Source organism: Fukomys damarensis, unplaced genomic scaffold, assembly GCF_012274545.1.
Source record: "Fukomys damarensis isolate Sample0158 unplaced genomic scaffold, DMR_v1.0_HiC HiC_scaffold_36, whole genome shotgun sequence".
Taxonomy (NCBI): Eukaryota; Metazoa; Chordata; class Mammalia; order Rodentia; family Bathyergidae; genus Fukomys; species Fukomys damarensis.
In genome coordinates this window covers 29,020,744-29,035,862 of record NW_022900948.1, presented here as the reverse complement: position 1 = coordinate 29,035,862, position 15,119 = coordinate 29,020,744, and the positions used below count along the sequence as shown (strand labels likewise).

General features: G+C 37.2%; 2 protein-coding genes across 6 annotated transcripts in view; one reads left to right on the top strand and one right to left on the bottom strand.

Annotated features, from left to right (window-relative positions):
* Inip (INTS3 and NABP interacting protein) overlaps positions 1-10,161 on the top strand; it is a 108,642-nt gene extending 98,481 nt beyond the window's left edge. The window contains exon 8 of the transcript XR_783324.2: positions 10,127-10,161. The gene's annotated coding sequence lies outside the window, so the exon portion shown is untranslated. The remainder of the gene's footprint in view (positions 1-10,126) is intronic.
* Kiaa1958 (KIAA1958 ortholog) overlaps positions 1-15,119 on the bottom strand; it is a 143,143-nt gene that overhangs the window by 114,559 nt on the left and 13,465 nt on the right. The gene's annotated exons all lie outside the window — the stretch shown is intronic.

Here is a 15,119-nt window from a genome sequence, read left to right as displayed (position 1 = left end):
TATCTTTGGTGATCATGTACACACATTTCTGTTGTGTGTATATATGATCACTGAATCATAAGAAATTATAAATTTAGCCTTCACAGACACCAAAAACCAATATTCTCTTTCTCCCTTCTACCAACTTCCCTCCACTCTCTTGCTAGACAAGCACACTTTCGCTAAGCTATACCCCCATCTCTTTTAGTTTTGTGTTGAAAAAGGGTCTTTTTAAATTGCCCACAATGGTCTGAATTTGTCATCTCCCCACCTTAGCCTCTGAAGTACCTGGGATTACAGGTGTGTGCCACCACACGAAACAACAGACAGCTTTTCTACACCTACTAATATTATGTCTCTACTCCATGAAGTCATTATTTTTCATATATCTTGGGTACCCATCATATGTACTGACACACTAAAGCCACCCAATGAAGGTATGAAGAATAACTGAATAAATATATGAAGTGATAAAAAAAGTAGGGAGATCTTTCTCAAATGTGGAGATCAAGAAATGGAGGGAAGATGGAGGAAGGGGCAGTAAAAGAACAGAAAAAGAATTGAGATGTATTACACACATATGCCAACTCCACATGAGGAACGCACACATCATAAACTGCAAACAGGTACCACCCCTGCCAAAGGTGTAGTGGCACATACCAATAATCCCAGCATACAGGAGGCTGAAGCAGGAGGATTGCCCTTAGTTCCAGGACTGCTGGGGCTACACAGGAAGTTCAAGTCCAGCCTGAACTGCATACTGAGACTCTCAAACAAACAAACAAAGCAAGAAATGGATGGAAAGGGGAAGGAAGGAAGGGAAAGGGGGAGAAAAAAAGAATTAAGATTATTATGTATATGTACTAACTCCTATGAGGAATGTAAACACTATGTACTACAAACACGTACTCGAAACAAAAAAGCCTGTCTTTCCTGCAGACCTGTTGCCATAGCCTGTTGGCTGCTATTTCAGTGATCCCTACTGTTGTTTCATCTCTATTGTGGCTCTGGTTGTGAGGCGGGTAAATTCTCTATGTAGAAGGCACGGGTGGCTTTCGTTCTTTGAATGAACATGCATCTATTTCTTGACTGTACCATTCACAAGAACTATAATGCTTACCACTTAAACTTACTCTAAGCTTCTCAAAAGGAGAAGCCATCACAAAAACTCCAGTAGCATGAAATGTGCTTTTAGTAAATGCTGCCAGTAAAACGTTTTGGATACTGACTTCCAAGTGCTCTGAGTGTATCCTGGACAGGGCCCCAGGATGAGCTTGGGTGACAGCTGAGGAGTACTTCTCAACAGCCTGAGTCAAGTTTTTATTCAGTAGATTTTGTGTACTTATTAACATAGTCCCCATGCCCCATTAATCCAATTATTCCCTCTTTTGTTAGGAAATTGCATGGAAAATCATATAATTAGTGCAGTACCTTAAGATTCTCATTTAATTTAGATTTTATGTTAGATTTAAAATCAGATCCAAGGCTGGGGATTTAGCTCAGTGGTTCTTGCCACCTGCCTTGCAAGTGCAAGGTCCTGAGTTCGATTCCCAGTACCAAAGAATAAATAAACAAACAAACAAATAAATAAAAATAAAGTCAGATCCACTTGCTTCTACTGCTGCAGTACTCAATTTAAAATAGAAACAAACAGCTAACACATCCTTGTGTGATTTTATTAAAGCAATATAGCTGAAGCAATAAGAAACATTACTTGATGTTTAACTTCTCCCTTATTATTTTAAGAGTATTTTTCTCATCTTTCATTTTGTAGAGCAAAGAAATGATGTTGAAATTCTCTTCATAAACTAGTGAATGATAAGTTCATAAGGTTATTAAATAAGAATCTTTTAAATTTGAAAAGTATAAAGAAATCTGGTGAACACATTTATATTTATGAAGCTGAGGCTGGAATTAATATTTAATCCATACTTGTGAGTACCCACTGTGCCCTGAGCATTTCAAGAAGACCTGTGTAGTGCAGTCAAAGGCAATTCCCTGATGGTTACGAAGACTACTTCATAGCTAGAGAGAGGACTAACACACATAAATCTAATTTAAAAGACCATACACAGCACTGTGCAATTAAGCACTGAGTTTGTGGTACAGTTCTAGGTCCTACAGGAATTCAGAAAGAAGAGAGGCCAAGAGAATGAGAAGTCAAATAGAGCGTAAGCTGTCAACGAAGGGACTTGGACTTAGGTCCATTTTAAAGTTTGGGTACCATTTGGCTAGTCAAACAGGAGGGATGACATCCCTGGACAAAACTGTTTGAGCAAAGGGAACGAGTTGGGAAGGAGTCTGGCTTATGTTCAATGTTCATGAAGACTACAAAACACCAATCCTAGTTTGGTGTACAAGGGTTGGAGTGGGAGTAAAGCTAGACCAATGGATGGTTCAAGGAAGGTAATTACAAATACATGTTGAATGTTAAAAAATAAGGTGAATCTTAATTTTAAAAAATTATTGCTAAAGACACATTGACATTAATCCCCCTCAAAATACTTGCCTTTGCTTCAAACACATTTATCCCATCATTCTTATCACTTTCTGAAGTCCTTTGAGAGTCTTTAGATGCTCTATCACACTGACTTGATGTCCTGAAATGATTCAAAGTATTTAATTTTCATGGTCATTTTGACTTTGGGGAAGAGCCAGAAGCTGCCTGGTACTAGATCCAGTAAAATACACCATAATGATTTTACAAGCCTTCCCACCGGATGGCACTCAGCAGCAGCATTCACTGCATTTTTGTTTGCACCTTGTAAAGATAAGAAAGAGAACTTCCAAAACTGCTTCAAAAAGTAGCAAAAACAATAGATTGAGTGTGTTCGAAGTAAAGGGGAGTATTCTGAGGGAGATTAGTGACAATGCATCTATTACTATAAAAATTTTTAAAAATTTTAACATTCACCACCACACCTTGTATATACAGAAAAGACAATGCTGATCCCTGGTGCCAAAAGAGAGAGAGAAATTAAGAAAAGACAATATGCTAAGTGCAAAGAATCTCCAAATGCCAAAAACTTGAAAACGCTTTTTCAAAAATATCAAGTTATTTCTCCACCTCCAACATTCTTCATTCCTCCTTTGCTATAATTTTCTTCCATACAGCTATCACCACCTGACATGTGTCATATTTATTTGCTTTGTGTCTGTCTCCCTCAGTGGATTGGTTACTCCTTAAGACTCATGATGTCAGTACTTTAATCTCAGAGTCTGGAAAAACACTTGAGAAGTAGAAGTATTCAATAAATATTTGCTGACTGAATTAACATCAAAGCCAAAAGGAAAGTTACTGAGATAACTGTGTGTGCAATTACCTGGCCCACTTAAGATGAACCATACTGATTGTACTTAGAAAGCATTTTGAAAAAAAAAAATGGGGGACTCATAATCAGAATTTCACATGTTCACCATATCCTGTGAGGACTCTTCAGAGCAGCTGTGATCAGGGTGGGTGGTGTGGACATCTGTAACAATGGCATTAGAACAACTTATGACCATGAGGTTGGAAGCTCTTCTCGGGGCTGGTTCCTTAGGAAATAAGGACCTATCAGTCACCACACAAGTTGCTACAAGACAATATCTTTATGGTTCTATTAGGATAAGGCAAAAAAGCATTTCAAGAGAAGTCCATATCAAAGTTATACAACCATGGAATTAATGGATAGTTCCCTCCTCTCACCCCCAACCTCTGCATGAAAAGAGAACATATGAATATTACATTATATAGGTGCATAATGTAAGACTACATCTTCTTCCATAGATGTAGTCATCTGAGCAAAACCAATTTTATCATCACTATATGGAGAAAAATCATCTTGGTATGTTAAGAAAATCCTATAATATCAATCCCTATTTGATAATTGTAGAAAATGAGGCCAACTTCAAGTTTGTCAGGGGTTACAAAAATAATACTTGACAACAATGATGGTGAAAAAAAGAAGTATCTCTTAAATTCTTAAAACAGCAATACCTCCTAAAGTTTATTAGAAAAAGTGAGCGATATTTACTTTAAAAGTGGAAAATAATTGTGTTAGCCTTATGATCGCCATTAAAAGTATTTCAAAGGGAATGCATTCCTCCCTTTTTGCAGTACCTCCATAGCCCTTGTTTAAAATTATTATTATTGAAGGCTCAGGCTAGCCTTCAATCTGTGATCTTCCTGCCTCAGCCTCCCCAGTAGTTGAGATTATAGGCGTGCATCATCATGCCCAAAGTTGTTTTTTTCTTTTAAAGACTGCAATTACTTGCACTTTTATGTTTTTTCTTGGAGCTTTAAAACCAGACTATTTTTTAGGGTTAACATCACTAAGCAAAGCTAGACTTGTATGCTTTGACAGCTATCTGACCAGCAAATTACTTTTATGCTTAGTTAATCATTTCCAATAGTAGCAGTAAAACAAATTTCTCATCTAACATGTTCAGAAGCCTAAAGTTTGGAACAACAGTACCAGTTAGTCCAGAGCGATTTTTTTTTTTTGGTTTTTTTGAGACTGGGTCTCACTATGTAGCCCAGGCTGGTCTCGAATTCACAGTGATCCTCCTGCCTCAGCCTCCCGAGTGTTGGGATTACAGGTGTGCACCACCACGCCCGGCACCAGAATGATTTTTGATAGCATTTTCTACTGAAGCAGAAATCACCTACAAAAACCACCATTTGTTCATTTCTCCTATGTGACTTCAGAGTCTCTGAAGAATTTTCTCAATAAAAATTTAGAAAGCAGAAATACAACATAAAATATATTGGTATTTATTAAACCAACATAGGACCTCAGCAGTACAGGAGAAAGGCCTGTTTCCCTTTCTTACTCATGTCAGCTGTTGTCTCGGCACAGGAATTAAACCAGGCCAGGGAGCTGTATGTTGGAAGGAGGAGAGAAGCCTCACATGTACAACATGAGACTGGGCACCGACTTGACAGGTTTTCAAATAGGCATGAACTGCCAGCCAACAAGGAGCAGGAGTCTGCATTCTTAACAAGTCCCCAGATGATTCTAATACAGGGGTGGGCCTCAAGGCCACACTTTAAGAAATAGTGCCTCACCCTTCCCTGGAAGTCCAAGACAATGACAATGGCTCTTCTTCCCAAAAAACCTCAGTTAAGTACTGCCTCAGATACAGTACTAGCTATGCTGCTCGAATGGAAGGCTTTTCTGGTCTGAAAAATCTTATTTCCCAGGTAGAACAGTTGCTAAATAATATTCACTTAAGTAATTTGTTTAGTAAAAAAAAAATAATAATAATTGTACTGGATTGACTAGTACTATTAGGAAATAATAACCGAGTAAAAGAAAGAATTCTTTCCTTAGAAATCCATTAAATTCAGACTTTTTCTTTTGTAACATTTCTGAAATCATTCTTAAATTCAACCCATTTCATTTAATTGCCAAAGACCATTTTAAAATCTTAGCTTACTTGACTTCATTTGACACATGTAGTATGATTAATAATTAATGGCTCCAGTTTTGGCAATACAGCAAAGCTTAACCGACCTTGTGAATGTATATTTTTAAAACTAACCCTCACTTTCTTCAATTGTAAAATGACAGTTAATTGTACTTCTTAAAGAGTTGTAAGACTAGGATTAAGATAAAGAAGTAAACTACTTAGCTCAGTGTTGAGTACACAAATCACTGGGTCCAATCTTTAGAAAATGTGTTCCAACGCACTAAATCAAAGTCTTCCTATCTCACCTGACTTCCTCCTCGACTGATGTTTTAATTTGCAGCAAATATTTGCTGATTCTTTCAAACTAGATTCTATAAAGACAATGGTAGACATTTATGCATAAATGAATATCCTGTTCTGAATGGACAAAAATGAACAACCAGAGTTACAATTTGCATCTAAAACAGCTCGCCAGAAACCTTCCATTCTACAGGATGGGAGAATCCTGGCTGTGTCATTACGAGAGGTGCTGTGACTGTATCAATTCACCACAGTTTCAAACTGGCATAGTTATGAAATTCTCCCTTGTAAATGTTGCTTCTATGACTTAAGAAAATAAGACACTAAAAGGCAAAAAGATCGTAAGATCATCCAACATGTATGAAAAAAACTAGATGAAGCACTTGAAATCTCAAACATAATTTTAAGTTACAGAAATTAAGCATTCTGCACCCAAGCAAAGGCAAAAGGATAGAAAAAGAAAGTAAATATTGCACTATATTAAATCACAGTAAGGAGCACTTTCATCTTGGCCAAATACATTCTTAAATCAGCTTTAGAATGTGGTTGCATTTGTAGGCTTAGCAGCAAGAAACCCACATGATGGTAATTAATGTAATAAATCATCTTGTAGACTTTTCTACAAAATCTGACAGTACTCAATGATATATTGCTTATTAGAGACTAGAAATTTCTCCCTCTCTTTTTTTATTGTACTGCTGCAGACACTGAATCAAGAGTTCCTGCTTCGAATATGCCTGAAATATCTGCTGCTGGTGTAATACATAAAATATATAGTGAGCTGCTGCCACTGGACTGTGATATACAAGACATCATATACAATTCCTAAAAGGAATCATGCTTTTTAACTCTCACTCTTCTTAAGGCAGTGGTAGCAGAGGCATGGATTCATCACAGACGAAATATTTACATTTTCTACAGTTTTAGTAATGAAGTCACAACCTGCCTCCTCAGCGCAGTAGGCTGTTAGTCTCTTAATCTGAAGTAATGAAGACACAGCTTTACATATATGCTTCTCCTTTTCAGTGCATGCTTTAACAATTTCATTAGTATACAGCATATAATATTTTTAAGTCATTATTTTATCAACCTATACACGCTTTTTCTGATTCATCAGACTTTTTAAACTGAAGATTAGACCATTTCCGAAAGTGAAAATCCACATATTGCTCAGGAATTCAGTCAGGACTATATGGCACCTCAGTTATACCCTTAATTTTCTGTGCATACTAACTTTTAAATATCCGAGGTTAAAAAAAAAATAGTTTAAAGGGTAACCATTCATGTAAGGAAAACAGGATTTTATTATATTTCCTCCAATAAAAAGAACTTAATTTGTTTTGGCATACATAATAGTCAACATAATTTTTGCCCCTGAAAATATAAGAGGTACAAAGAAGAAGGTAAAGGACCAGTGGTGTGGCTCGGTGGTGTAGAGGACAGAACCACATTCTTGCCCACATTAAGCAAGCATTCTACCCATGAGCTACATTCCTAGTTCCTAATTTAAAATTGCAAATAAAAATGAACTCCTTAATTGCCTAGAGTTTAGTCCATTCTGTCTTAACTATACCCTTCATTTTTCTTTTGTGTCTTTTACTTTTATCTGGAAATAGTGATTTGCCATACATTCCAGTGAGGAACTGTTACAGTAATGTCTAGATAAGTTACTATTTCTGATGTATCCTTACGATCCATTTGGCATTGGATTTACTATTCACTAGTGAGTAATACCCACGTCTGCCACACTGCTGCTCAGGCAGCCTCCTTCATCTCCCATCTGTCCACAACTACTTCCTCCTCAGCCTCCTTCCATGAATTCCACTGCCCTTCAGTGAAGCTCTACTCTCAGTATTTCCTACAAGGCTCTGGGCTACTCCATCAACCCTTCAGAAACCAAGAGGACCTGGTTTCCTTTATGTAGCCATGGGAGCCTTCATTCCAGTTTTCATTTTGTATCTCAGGGGTATCTCTTCTCACAGAGTTTTAGGAAGGTGATCCCTCCATCAGAAATACACTCTTAACTTCACCTGCTGACCTTTTATCCTTCATTCTCAGTTCAAATGTCACTATCTTAGGGAATTTTCTGATATCCTTCCCTTACCCTTACTGATACATATTCAGCATTACTAACAATCTGTAATTACTTGTGTGATTTATGACTGATGTCTGGGATGTAAGTTCTCCGTGGAGCTGATGTTGGAATGTAAGCTCCATAAGGGTAGAGGACTCCCCCAGTCAACCATGGTTGAAGAAATGAATAGCAAATATTGTACTCATTACTATTTGTTAAATAACTGAATTGACTTGACTATCAAAAGAAAAACACTGAAACTATGTAGGATAAATATAAAGCCAAAGAAAACAAATACACAAACAAAAACAAAAGCTAAAATTTCCTTTCTAGAAATTTTATTATCTGCTTCTACACTCAACAAATAGGTACTCATGCCACTGCAACATGAGAGGTACTGTTCTAAGCTCCTCTGGGTAAGTCTGCCTCAACTGCAAAACTGATTTTCATCCCCTCCCATGGAGACAGTATCAGTTGAAAACTGGACCTAGAAAGGAAGAAGAACAGAAGTTTTTGGAGGAATAAAGTCTACACAGGGGAAGCTGGTTCAGGGCCTAAAACAGCACTTTTACTTAAGGGTTCCCGGACATGCAAGAAAGGTACCACCAAGCAAGTGAACCTTGTTGGGTAAGAGCACAAACGGAAACCAGACAGCCCGGGGCCAGAATCTGAGCTCTCCCACTCTTTCACTGTGTGACCTCAAGTAACTCCCATCTCTCTGAGACTTAGGTTCTTCATCTATAGGGTGGAGTTAATAATAGTCCTAACATCACAGAGTTGTGACAACTGAGTCAGAACAGTAATTAGCAAGGTAATAAGCACTCTGGAAGTGTTGGCTATTATTGCTATTTTGCATGCAGTAATCAAAAGAGAGCTAACAGCACATGAACTGGTGTTGAAGAGGAGTTTGAAAATTAAATAAGAATCACCTTTGTTAACAGTTCATCACCATGGCAGTCAGAACTGAGTATTTGAAAAGTGTTTTTCATTAGTTTACTGAAATTCTCTGGCTTCAATGACTAAGACCAAACAAAAACAAACATATGAGGTAGTATCTGACAAACTCATAAGATGAAATGCTACCCTCATATTGAAGTAATTTCTTCCTTTAAATTTACATCTAATTTACATGACTCCCTCCCTGTCTTAGTAAAAATCAAAATATAAAGGCATCTTGTACTGAAAATGCATCATAAAGTTAAAAACAAAAAGGAGTTATTAATCAAGCTGAAAGAAAAGATGTATGGCACATAAAGCAAAGGGAAAACAGATAACACATAAAAATGGAAATGTGAAAAACACTCATAAATTACTTCCTTCTCTTTTTAGTTAGGCTATTAATATTCATTAAATTTCACCCAAGAAGCAATAACCTATTGGACAGAAGGAGGATGCTAATTTCTCTAAGTGGGTCAGGGGGTGATAACAAAACAGATTTTTGAAACATTTATTGTAAGATAAAATTTAAATATTTCTATATGTAGATCAGCTTCTTCTTACTTATAAGTATAGGCAAACAAGAAAATAAAGATTTTCTCTGAACAATGAGACGGCTGCTTTCCATAACACAGAATAATTTAGGAGCATTAATTATAATACTATACAAAGTGTTAAAAAGCTAGTGACCTATAACATAAATTTTAGTTTGCTCTATAGACTATTCTGTAAAAATATAATTTCAGGCTTTCTTTTTCCTTGATACAGGGTCTAGCTATGTAGTTCAGGTTGGCCTTGAACTCACTATGTACCCCAGGCTGGCCACAAACTCGTGACAATCTTCCTGTCTCAGCCTCCCAAGTATGGTTCAGGCATTATTATTATTATTATTATTATTATTATTATTATTTTATTAATTTATTTTGGGGGGGTACTGGGGATCAAACTTGGGACCTTGCGCTTGTGAGGCTGGCACCAGAACCACGGAGCTAAATCCCTGGCTTTCAGGCATTATTTTTAAAGAAGATACATTTACTTGATTCAAACCTTAAAGTCAAATTCACAGAAACAGTAGATATTAGAAATATAAGGATTTGAAAATTTTCCCTGCTGAGTAAAGGTGAAAAACTATTATTATAAAACTATTATTATAAAATCAGCCATTTCATATACCGTCTTTTTTATAACAGGCCATTTCATTTATTATTAGAGGTCTCTAAACCTCTCTGTACACTTCTATATGTAAAAATGTTTTTGAACAGCTTCAAATATGTCTGTTTGCATTATAATATATAATATATGCACAGACCCTATTACCAATTAATATATTAAAAGTAAAGCTTAGTTTTTTTAGTTCGAATAAAAAAACAGGAAATTTTATATTTTCTTCTGGTACCACAATGGATCTTTTTGTTTTGTTTTTGTTTTTGTTTTTTGAGACAGGGTCTCACTATGTAGTTGAGACTGACCTGGAACTCACTATGTAGCCCAGGCTGGTCTCGAACTCACAGCGATCCTCCTGCCTCAGCCTCCCGAGTGCTGGGATTACAAGCGAGCACCACCACGCCTGGCCACTGTATATTTTAAGAGGGTGAATTTTATGGTAAGTTGCATCTCAGTAAATTGGAAAATTCTGGTACAAACTGCCGGCTGTTCACCAAAATCTGTGGTCCCTATCTTCCAGAACTTCCCTGCTCTGCTACATTTACAAGCCTCTCTCAACGTTTGTGCCTGAGGAAGATTTTCTGTTTCAAGGATTGTATGGTGTCCTCAGTTCCTGCCTGGGTCTGGTTTTTGACAGCAGTGATAACTCTACAAATGAAGTCCCACTCTAACAAACCTTGGGAAGATGATGGCATGTGTTAAAAATTAAGACAAATGATAGAACTGTAGCCAGAACCCTGCTCTCGAATCTTAAAGATTCATACAATTAATTAGTGGCCTCATTAAAACACAGATTTTGGTTTGGTAGGTTGCCTGGGGGGTCTAAGATTCTATATTTTTTAAAACAAGACCCCAAAAGATGCCAATGGTCAGGGGACCGACACACAGTAATGAGGGGCCAGATCACATCATGCAAGGCTGCATTTAATGTGAGGTCCCATTGTTCTTTTGGATCCTCAGACTCTGGGCTTCAGGACAATGAGAGGGACAGGGTGGCAGTAATGTTAACCTGATGCTGGGTACAGTAGTATATGCCTATAATTCATTACTCTGGAAGCTGAGATGGGAGGATCACAAGCTCAAGGCTAGTCTAGACAACTCAGTGAGATTTTGTCCCAAAATAAAATTCTTTCAAAAGGACTGGGGATATAGCTCAGGGATAGAGTGCTTACCAAGCATGCAGAAGACCCTGGGTTCAACAATTTCCTTACTGTCCAACCCTGACCCCTATCGTGGAAAAAAAGTCAGACAAAACTTTGCAAGAAATGGAACCTGCCCTATGGGAGAGCCAAGATGCATGTATCTGAGACTTGTCTTTGAAGGCCTGCTGGCTTACTGCCAGCTCTCTATCCACTCATTAGGGATAATCCTGCTGATCAACATATCCCATCTGTTGTTCACTCTAGGAAAAGGCCTAAGGGGAAGCAAACTTATTTACACAACTGTAGAAGAAATGAACACCAGAGTTTTCTGTGCTGTATTCTTAAATATGAACCAACAAATACACTAGGCAGCAAAACTAGCACTATTAAAGAAAGTGAGGAAAAAGAAGCCAAAAAACTGAAGGAAAAATTCAAGAACACAGGATAAATCTGAAAAAAGTTCTAATTAAAATTCTCAAGAAGATTATCTCTATAATCCATATCATGTATAAAGAGAAAATCTTTTCAATCACATTAGTGGAAAAGAAATTTGCAGTAATTTAAGCATGCAAAAGTTTACTTCCTATTCACACATTCTTGGGAAATCTTTTGATGGAGTCCAGCAAAATGAGGGAGGAAAAAGAGGGAAACATCAAACCCAAGGGGACCGTGGACACAACCCAGGAGGAAACCTCAGAGAGGGATGTTACCTCAGGCTTGATAACTAGTTTCAAGCAAAGCAGGAAAACTGAAGGCCCAAGGTGGGGCTCTCAGGGGGCTGAACAATTTGATGAATTGTTCATCAGTATGCTTGTCAAGAAATGCCACCCGTGAAGGGAGGGCAGGGACAAGGGGAAAAAATGAGAACCAAGACCTGTCATGTAGAGGTACAAGATCCCAACAATGAATGTAACTGTACTGTATCCCTAAAATGTACCAATAAACTCAATTAAAGCTGAAAAAAAAAGAAATGCCACCCAAAACTTTAGGGAAAAAACACACCATAATGTACAGTAACATAAATGAGAATATGTCTTAATTACTTTCCTGTTGCTGGGACAAAACACCCTATGCTCACAATTTTAAGGAGGAGAAGTTTATTTTGGCTCATAATTTCAGTCTATGGTCAGCTGGCTCCAAGGCAGAAACAGCACAGTAGAGGAAGGCTGCTCACACCAGGACAGCCAGGAAGCAGAGAGAGAAGGGAGGAGCTGGGCACCCGCACTGAGACCCACCAGCCACTCCCACCTCCTAACAGCACATTGAGCTATTAAACTCATCAATGGATGAATCCACTGATGCATACAGCACCCCCACAATCCAATCACCTTCCAGACACATGAGACGTTTGGGAGGCATTTTAGATTTAAAACCTAACAATATGTTTCACTGACTCTATGATGCAGTTCTTTACATTTTAATATGTTTCTGAAATCAATTCCTTGGGATTAGAGTTTAACAGTAGCACACCTTTCTTTTTTTTGTAGAACAAAAACAGTTGTACATCTCAGAGTTAATGACATTTCAGATGCAATGAAATATAGCACTACTATGCTGGGACGTGCTTTTTAAGACTGTACCAGGTATTGAGTTAAACCCCTTACACAGGTTGTCATTTTTGCATATAGCAATTGTTATAAAAGCTCTTCTGAGTGTACCAGAGGTTGTGAAATTCACTGGTATGAAAAGAAATGCAATCTTGGAACTCTAATAGCTAAAAACAATATTTATATTGCCAAAATGACAGAAAAAGTGTTACTGGTTCTGAATATTTAGAGTCAACTCATGAATAATGCAGAAAAGATTACTTATGGCCACAAAAGAATGAAAATATCAAAGTCATGAAGATGATTTTAAGAGGAAAGGGAGTGGTTGGAGGTGGTTCTCAGTGGGGGGTGCCCAGCTCCTCCCTTCTCTCTCTTGACAAAATACAGGGGCACTAATAATTTCATTCTTAGGTGAAGTACATTCATGTCTTTTATTATTTTTAATTTTTTGATCAGCTACTTAGGTATTCTAGCAATTTATCTAGCAATCAAATATTGGAAAGTTAATGAAAAGGAGTTAAATTCTATCTTTCATAACAAAGAGCATGGATATTTTCAGAAATTGATAAAAGATAATTATCTGCAGTTTGTTCAGAATTTTGGAAGAATAAAAAATAGAAAGGGCTCAACAAAAGTTTGAAGAGTTGGGATTATGGGGTGACGAGAACAAAAATGAGAAACCATTACTTTATAGCAATATTATTTTATTGATTACTATATGCCTGTATTACCTTGACAAAAATAAAGCAAACTGAAAAATATAAAAATTGTTGTCTAAGAAAGCCCTTCCATGTTTAAGTCAATATTGAAAAAGCAGACTAATATGTACCTAACAGTCAATAAACCAAGGGTGTATCAACCACTAAATCAGATTTATTTGATTATAAATATGATCACTGTTTCTGCTTAAAATAAACCTTAAAGTTGCCTGTAGCCATTGGTACATAATAACTCATTATGGCTATGCTCTATGAATACTTCTTCTGGTTCTAGTATTTCTTTTGGGAACAAAAGCCATTCATCATAAGTGAGATCCAGACTGAAAAAGAAATTATAATTGGACCAAAAATGAAGTGATCACCCACACTCTGCACATCCCTGCTAAAACCCAAGGTGGTCAGGTGGCCACACAGGTAAGGAGAGGGCGGTGACTGCTGCTTCTCTAACAAAGTACAGGGATGAAACCCCGTTTGGGTATGTTTTGCATATTTAGAAGTCTGAATAATAGAGCAGGGTCATATATTATCTGTTTAATATAACTACATAGCAAGGCCCTGTTTCAAAAAACAAAACAGAACAAAAGAAGTCTCAATTATATGTAGGTGAACTTTAGAAACAACTAAATAATGGAGCTTTTACTTCACAGGTATAATATGAAAATGCTATTTTAAAGAAAGAAAAAACTGAGACGACTTTTTGTGAATACCAAGACAAATAGTAGTAAAAACAGATGTGTACACATCTAAAACAAAGCCATTAAAACACAACTTTTTATAAACCTATGAATTTGTACTAGCAATTAGCTTGATTTTTCTATTTTTGCCTTTCAGAAAACTAGTAAATGATTATATTTTTAATTTTTACAGATAGAATACTAGTCTGCAAGAGGCAATATTACAGCTTTAATGTAACCAAGCTTATTATTTGTACGTGAGTAGAAAATGTTTCAAATAAATTATATGGGGTGAGTTGCCTATAGCTTCTGCACTTTTAATTTCCAGCTAAGAAAGACTTGGCTTTCATTTATCCCAGGGGCTTAATTGTTCATCTAAGTCATCTTAGTCATATATCATCCTAGAAACAGTCCTAGTAAGTGTATTGTCTAAAGGCAACCAATTTAGTCTTACAAGGACATTCAGTTTAACAGCATCTCAGCTCAGGAAATATCTGAAACAGTTTTGCCTTTCAAACTGTCAATGTTCTGAGAGGACAGCAGTCGGATGCCTTATTCCCTTGTTACCATGTGGGTAGCATGAGAACAGTTGTTGTTTATCGGTGTATCTACAGTATCCAAGCTGAACTTGACACTCAGTAGGATTCCAATGGGTATTTTCTGAATGAGAATGAATGGTCACGGGCATGTGTCACAACTCTTGTATACACAGAGGACTTCTTGTATAAGTTCACTGCAGATCTTTGGGCTCGAAAGACCTTTCTTTCAGTGTTACCTAAACAGTTCCAGGCCTTTAGACAGGGAATGTGCAGGTGGCAACAAAGATCCCCACAGGTCATCAAGCTATATACCTTAACACCGGAAATATCTACCTATCTCATTCCTCTTCTATGCTTTCACTGTAGCCTCACATAAGCCCTTACTGCCATCTCTTACCTGGATTACTGTAATGTTCTTTAAAAAAGCTCTTATATCCCAGCCCTTACTTCCCCAATAGTTTCAGCATGATCTTCTAAGATAATGAACTGACTGTATTCTTTTGCGTCCCAGGTAGTACATATATGACATCACATACACAAGAATTTCACAGATGGCCCCAACGCAACTCTCCTGATTCCCATGAAATCTATTCTCAAGCAGATTCAATTCCTTGCTTCTGTAAATCTTTCTCCCTCCCTCCCTCCCTCCCT